The sequence below is a fragment of the Equus asinus genome, chromosome 4, assembly GCF_041296235.1.
Source record: "Equus asinus isolate D_3611 breed Donkey chromosome 4, EquAss-T2T_v2, whole genome shotgun sequence".
Lineage (NCBI taxonomy): Eukaryota > Metazoa > Chordata > Mammalia > Perissodactyla > Equidae > Equus > Equus asinus.
Genome location: NC_091793.1, coordinates 62,587,280 through 62,595,417, shown reverse-complemented (window position 1 = coordinate 62,595,417; position 8,138 = coordinate 62,587,280).

The following is an 8,138-nucleotide window of genomic DNA, read 5'->3' as shown; positions in this document are numbered from 1 at the left end:
GGAATTCTTTCTCTTTCTTACATCAAAATTTTCCCTCTCTTCTGGCTTAATCTCATCACAAAGAAACATACTCTCATTCCTCTCACCTTAAAAAAATACTCTCTTGTTCCTTTTCCCCTGCTAGTTACCCCCATTTCTCTGCTCCCTTTGCAACAAAACTCTTAGAATCGCCCATACTCACTGTCCCCAATCTCTCTCCTCCCGTCGTCCCTTAAATCCACTGCCGGACTCCCAGCCCCACCACTGCACTCACGCTGCCTCTGTCAGGCTCACGACACCTGATGTGGCTGAACCTGATCTCAGTCCTGCTCCCCGTCCACCAGACAGCCCTGGACACAGCAGTAACCAGCTCCTTCATGTCCCTCTTCACTAGCTCCCAGAACATCACGCCCTCCTGGCTGTCCTCCTACCCCACGGCTGCTCCATCTCCCTCTCTGCTGCTGAGCCCTCTTCCCTGACTCCTCCTGTTGGGGTTCTGGGGCTCAGTGCGCACTTCTCTCTTCTTCCTGCACTTCCTGTTAGTCTCATTCAGGCTCATGGCTCCAAGGACCACTCATTTGCCCACAACTCTGGAATTTAGACCTCCGCCCCAGACCTCTCCTCTGCGCTCCAGGACCCCTGCACACCGGCCTGTCCGCATCTCCACAGGATGCCCCGTGGGCACATCATCCCTAACAGGTCCAACGTGAGCGCTCCCCCAAGAACACTGCACCGTGTGGTGGTGATGACAGCTCCATCCTTCTGGTTGCCAGACCAAAAACCTGGAGTCAGCCCTACTGCTGTCTTCCTCCCCCGCCCCCCCAGCTGATCCTCCAGAAAATTCTACTGGCATTGGCTTCAAAACCTGTCTAAAGCCTGACCACTCCCACCACCCCCATTGCTATCACCCTAGTCGAAGCCTAGATGACTGTGGTAGCCTCTTAACTGGTCCCCCTGCTGTTCCAGCAGCCAGAGGGAGCTTTTCAAAATGCATGTCAGATCATGTCACTCCTCTGCTCAAAGCTCTGCAGTGACCCCACTTTACTCAGTAAAAGCTGAAGTCCTTACAGAGGCCACCACCTGGCCCCATCACCCCAACCAGCGTCTCCTCCTGTCTCCCCTCTCCAGCCTCCGCTGCAGCCACACTGTCACCCTTGCTGCTCCTGGGACCGCCGGGCGCGTGTTCACCTTCGGGTCTCTGCACCAGCTGCTCTCCTGGTCTGAACACTCTTCCTCCAGGAAACGTCTCCATGCGGCCACCCCTGATTAGCGTATTGAATCCCGGACCCTGTCATCCCCTTCACCCTCTTTGTTCCTGTGACTCCCTAAAACCCCATCGTAGACCGATTGCCCGTGGGTACCTGCGTCTACCTCCCCTGCCAGAAAATGAGCTTCATGAACAAGGCCCCTCCACCTGCTCGCCCACTGACTTTACTCCAGCGCCTACAATGGCACAGTGCATGCAGCAGGCACCCAGTAAATCTTTGTTGAATGAATTAATGAATGAATGAGATGGTTTCCCTTCCTCTGGACAATAGATAGAGGCACAGACGCAAAGGCCAAAATGTGCCCCAGCCTGAGGGCTGCTCCCATGCGTAGGAGAAGGCAGGGAAGACTGGGCAGGATGGGTGCCAGCCGAGGCACTGAGACGCCCCGCCGGTTAGTTCCCGGTGCTGGCTGAGCTGCTGGAGCCGGGATTTTGCTGCTGGCAGCTAACACGCCTTCCGTGTGGGGGGTTTGACAGTCGTTTGCCAAGACTTCAAGCAATCGCTCCACGTGGTATGGAATGAAAGTAGTGACTGACAGCCGGCGGGTCGGGGTCAGGGCTGCTGGGTTTCAGATTTGCCACCCCATCAGCCTGTGAAACCCCCAAAGACTTGCTTTTCCTTCTGCTGACTTCTGTTGGCCACACTGCGGGCTCCCACGCAGGATTTATTCTAATATCATCTGATGTCAACAACGGCCCTCATTAGCATGCACCTCAATTAACGATTCAACAGGCAGCTGGAAATAAACCCCACGCTTGCTGGCCACTCAGGAAGTGTCAGCCATCAGAGGACACAGAGTCAGATCCTCAGTTCCAGCTCCTCATGTCCTCGTGGATGACCTGGGCTGAGCCCCAGGCTTCTCTGAACCTCAGTTTCTCCACTGTGAAATGGGCAGAACTGAGATGATGATGTCTGCGCACTGTTAGCCCCTGGTCTCAGCATGGTGGTCCCCGGGGATCTCGGGACAGTTTTGCTGTCATTCTACTACTCTACAGCCTCTGGGCCTTATGCCACCTGTGCTACCAGTCTAACCTCCCCCGCCAGCCTTTAGGCCACTGACGTGGCCCTTTCTGCCATCCACACTGGTCGTCTACATGTCCCTCTGCTTGACCAGGGCCGGGCGCCTCCCAGAATGCTCACCCCCTACTTTCTTCCTACCCGAACACCAACCATCTTTCTCTTTCCAGGGTTCTCCTGGTTCCTCTGGGAAGCCCTCTCTGATCACCAGCTCAGCTTAGGCTCTCCTTTCTCTTGGGCCCTACAGGTTTTGGGTCTATCTCCCGTCTTTAGACCACTGTGCAAACGGTGTAGAGTAAAACTTCCACTAGGCTCCTCAGACTGCTGACCAGTCTCATGCCTGCAGCTTGCAGAAGTCTGCCTGTGAGGCAAAGCAGTGATGTGATGAGAACATAGACTGCATAACTGTGTGACTTTGGGCAAGTTACTCAACATCTCTGAGCCTTAGCTTGGTTGTCAAGAAAAATGGGAATAATAGCATGTGTTTATGGGGACACTATGAGGATTAAAGGTGAGAACATATATAAAGTACTCAGCACAGTTTCTGGACCCCAATAGGCACTTAATAAATGGAAACCAACATTGTAGTCACCATTGGAAGGGGCTTCTTTCCTGTCTGTCGCAGAACCTACGTTCCAAGTGTTTTCACTAGACTGTGCTAACCGATGCTTTAAATTAATTATAAAATATTCCAGTATCTACAAAACTGCCTCTCTCTATGATGGTTCTAACTGTGCAGAGACGTCAAAGAGGGGACGTGAGCACTGCCACCACCTCCTCCCACCATGACACTGTTCTCTACTGAGCCTGCGTCTAGCTTCTTTCTTGGCACAGTTCTCAGAGCAGACACTGCTACAAATCAGAGTTGGCAAATGGTGTGTAGTAAAGAATGTGGCTGGTCTTTGTCCTCGGTTCCCGGGAGGGAACAGCCAAGTCCTTGGGATTTCCTGAGTGGAGGAGTGTCTTGGTTATTCACAGTGGACGCAGATAGTCTGTGCCAACGAGGTGAGTCGTGCTGGGCCCTGACACAGTTTCTGGAAGGAGCTGGCCACACCAGAAAGACTAACCATGTGATTGGAGGGTTGGGGCTTTGAGTCACATGATATCAGCCCAGCCTCTGACCTCTGGGAAGGGGAGAGGCTGGAGATCGAGTTCAACCACAAGGCCATGATCAATCAATCATGACTATTAATGAAAGTCCAATAAAAACTCTGGACATGGAGGCTGGGAGAGCTTCCTGGCTGGCGAACACACTGAGGTGCCAGGAGGGTGAGCATCGGCACATTTGGGGCCCTCCCAGACCTTGCCCTGTGCATCTCTTCATTTGGTGATTTGTATCCTTTATAATAAAACCACAATGATAAGTATAGTACTTTCCTGAGTTCTGTGAGTCACTCTAGTGCATTCTTGATCCTCAGGTGGTTGTGGGAACTCCTGATTTGTAGCCACTTGGTCAGAAGTACAGGTGGGCTGGACCCTAGGAGCTTGGAGTTGGTGTCTAAAGCAAGGGGAGTCTTGTGGAGGATGGTGCCCTGCCTGGGAAGTCCGTGCTGACTCAGTGGTTCGTGTCAGGATGGCGCCGCAGCAGAAGAGAACAAAGGTGAGGCTTTTATCTCATCAGTCAAACGCAGATACTGTGGGCCGGGTATGGGCCCAGCTGTGGGCCAGACCAGGCACCTACAGTGGAGGCAAGAAGAAGATGAGGGACAGTCCTGTGGTCCCACCCACAGGTGCTCAGGAACAAAATCAACCCAGGGTCAGCATGCAAAGCAGAAGCCGGGCCCGAGCCGAGCTGGGGATATCCGAGACCTGGAGAGAGAGCAAGAGCTGCTGCGTCTGTCCACCTTTGCCCAACTCCCTAATGCTCTTGTGGGCCACCCCCGACCTGCGGGGGGTGGGAGCAGCAAGGATTCCAGCTCCTGATCTTCTGGCGGACAATCCTTGGAAGTGACCCCATTGTCCACAGTGGCAACCTCAAAACCCCACCTGATATTGGCCTGTCTCCTTCCCTGCCTCAGTCTGCCCTGTTCCCTCTCTCCTGCTTCCCTTCGGGCTCAGCTCCCAAACAAGCTCCCTGCACGCGAGTGCTCCTTAGAGTCTCTTTCTAGGAGAGCAGAACTGAGGCCGGGCCCCCCCATGCTGTGCTCCATAGTGCAGCTGGGGTGGTCGCAGCCTCCCCCGCCTGGAGGGAGGGAAAATGGCGGTATGGCCCTCCCCAGGACAAGAAGGTCCTGGGTGGGGCAGGGGGGTGGGGGCTCCAGGGCCAAAGGGGAGTTCTGATAACAGACACACAGGGCAGAGTGTTAGAGTGGGCCACAAACACAGCGGGAGCCACTTCAGTCCTTCCCAACACAAAGGCAGAGCTGGACAAGAGGACCCCAAGGACCCTGCCACAGGGAAGGGCACGGGGAGTTCAGGCCCCACTGGGACCCAGGGCAAGCTGCTGTGTCCCCAGGCTGGAGTCCTAATGACCTCACGATCTGGGGCCCTTGCCAGGCCCACCTGCAGAGCAGCTCCCAGCCTATGGCAGGGCCGCTTCCCTGCCTGTGCAGACCACACCATCCAAGGGTGCTTTCAAGGGGCGAGGGTGGGCGCCCACCCTGCTCAGTGTCAGCCAGGGAGAAGCGGAGGTTTCCACAGCCGTCCACCTGGGGCGCCCCGTTCTAACTCACAGAACAACCCGCCTGCGCCACCAGAGGCTCTGACTCCCGTCACCCCAGAGAGCTCGGAGGGAAAGACCCCCAGGAGAAGAGACCCTGGAGAGCGAGGCTTGCGGGAGGAAGCATACCACCATCGGCTTCACTCTCGGGGCCCTCTCCAGAACCCACCGCCAGCCCCTCACCTGGGGAAAGGTCCAGCAGAGACTTTAGGGGGTGAGGGAGAGTATGTGGGAGGACCGCTCTCTATCCCCCCAAAAGGGGGCTGTGGAGCGGATGTCTCCCCAGACCCTGCTTCCCCGGCTGGCTTGTGGGCTCCTGATGGGCCAGCGTGTCTTGTGCTCTGTATGCTGGGCCCTCCAGGGGGCTGGGCACAGAGCAGGTGCTGCTGAATGGATGACAGCCCAATGCCTCAAGACCCTCGCTCTCCACTTCCACAGCGAAAGCCGCCTTCCTTCACAAACGCTCTGCAGTGTGTCCTCTTACGTGGCCCGAGCGAGTGCTGGGCCCTCCCACGCCTGCATTGCGCCTGTTCATGCCCCGCCCCCGGAGGATGCCCGCCTCCAGCCCCCTCCCACTATCCATCCTTAAAGGACAGGCCCTCTCACCCCACCCCGCCCAGCAGGAATTCTCCCCTGGCTTCCGTCTCCCTCTGCGTTTTGTGGCACGCAGTGAAAGGTCCGCTTTGTGGCATGCAGACTTTCAGCTCTAGATGCCCCTGTGGCAGAGTCAAAGCAAAAACAAAAAAAAAGTCCATGATAAACAAAAAACCAAATTTCCATTAAAGACGGGATCAATATTACTGATTTTTCTTTTTGCCTCAGGCTCCAATATGACTTGGCACTAATCCTGTCTTTATTTAAAATTTTGATATTTTATTTATCATGGAAATTTTGCCTTCTTTTTTTAAAAGATTGCATTAAAATAATATATATATATGGATTACTGAGTTCTTTGGCGACCTTCTAAATTTTGCGCCAAAGGCGACTCCCTCACTCCCTAGTCTCCGGTCCCAGCTGTGCCCCAAGACGACCGTACTGGACCTTCTAAAGGAGGGTGGCTCCCAGCCAGCCTGCTCCCTGCTGACTTCACAGGAGGGATGAAAAGCAACCTGAGCCAACAGTCATGGAGACAGCCTTGGGCGAGGCGATGAGACCAGAGAGGAAGAGAGAGGAGAGAGAAAGAGACATGCAGAAAGAGAGAAGAGGAGACGACAAAACATTAATGAGAAGAGAAGGGCTCAGGGTCCCAGCCACTGATTGCAGGAGTTTATGCAGATGACTCCCCGCCCGCGGATGCAGCCCTGGGCCCTGATTTGAAGGCTTTCCCTTCAAAGAGCTAATATTTGTAATTTACCAGTCACACACCAAAGAGGGTAATTCAGTAGCTTCTAAAAACAAATCTATGGTTTACTTGAATTCTCTAATGAGTTGATATAATCTCCTCAGGGACCTAAAGTACAAATCAATTTACAAACGCGTTTCTCGCTCCCTGCAGTGGCCCGCCACGTGCACTGCTGAGATTATCTGTGACAGAAGACCCCCCCGCCCCCGTAGAGGAAGACGGCCCTCCACACGCAGGGTGACCAGGCGTCGCAGTCTGCTCAGCATAGTCCCACTTTGCACCCGTCGTCCCCCTGTAATTATGAATAGCACGCCCTGTCACTCTCAAAACTGGCCCAGTTGGGACCAGTAACCTGCGTGGTCACCTGGTCACTACATGATGGCTGCATGAGTTCTCTGAGCCTCACAGCACTCCTCTGGGGAGGCAGAACAGCTGGAATTATCTCTACAGATGAAGAAACCCAGGGTCAGGAAGGTTTGGATCCTACCCAAGGTCACAGAACTACTAAATGGAGGAGACGGGATTGGAAGATTGATCTACGTTCCGTGTAACTACTACCGGCTTCGAGGAACAACTTACAGCCGACAGACTTCAGAACCAGGTCAGAACCCGCACAGATGCCAAGCCACAAATACACCCTAAGGCACCAATAATGCGTAGGGCTCCTGGGCTTTGCAAACCAGACAAAGGAGGCCACTGGCAGCTAAATGAGCCAGTTTAGTTTGTCAAAACCCAATGTTCCCATAATGGCAGCCCCTCCTATTTTCCAAGCGGTAGATTTGTGCTATTCAACCAGGACAAACTCTCCCCTCTCCCGAGTCTCTGTTCCACAAGGCTGGTGCTAAGTAACCCCCTATGAGCCAAGCCCATTTTCCTCGGGGGAGCTAGAGTCAGAGCAGAGAAGGGGACAAGATGAGGCAGGAGTGATGGGCAAGGGTCAGACCACGTCAGGCCTTGAAGGTCCTGTTAAGGGCTGTGGTTTCAGTTGCAAGAGCAATGGACAGCTACTGAAGAACCGTAAGCAGGGGGCAATGGAAGGCGATCCAGGGAACTGAAACCCCACAAGAGTATACAGTCTGGCAATGGAGGTGAAACTGATCAGACTTGCTTCAGATTGGCTCTGGGAGGGAAGAGGAGGAGGAGGAAGTGGGTTAAAATGACTCCCAGCTTCTGGGCGGAAAGCTTTCATCAAAGAGGAGCAGGTTTGGGGGCCTCGAGCCGTGTATTCTATCCTGTGTGGTGGGCCAGAGCTGAGGGGCTTTCAGAAATCCGTGGTAGCAGCCAGGTAAGCAGCTGGGTATTTACGCAAAGCTCTGGGGAGAAGTCTGGCTAGAGATTAAGGAACGGCAAGTCACCTGCATATACACGGTAATTGCACCTCATAGCAGCTCCCAGGGCGTGGGTTCACTCAAGGCCATGGCCTCCAGCAGGGTTTGGAGTGAGGCCAGAGTCTGGCTCATTCCTTTGCCGAAAAGACAGCTGGCCAAAGGAACTATAAGATTGCTTGGAAGCTAGAGTATTTGCACACCAAAACAACGTCTTCCAACACTCCATCCCTTCTATCTCCTCAGACCATTTAGTCTTTCTGGGCTATAGTGACCACCACCTTGGCCAACCCCGAGCTGTCCAGACCCCCAGGTCTAGATCCTCTCTTCTTGGAAACTCTTCAGTGGGCTTGTTTCCAAAGTGCTCCCCGTGAGCCCAGGAGGTGGAGGAAGCGCTGGAGGCCGGGCACCCCAGCCCCTCTCTGCGGGGAGCCCCCTTCCTCCAGGGCTTCTCAGGCCCAGCAGGCTGCTCGGAGGTCGGAGGTCGGCTGCATCAGCCCACTGAATCCCCACCACCTCCTGGGAGACCAGGGTCATCCCCAGTGGAC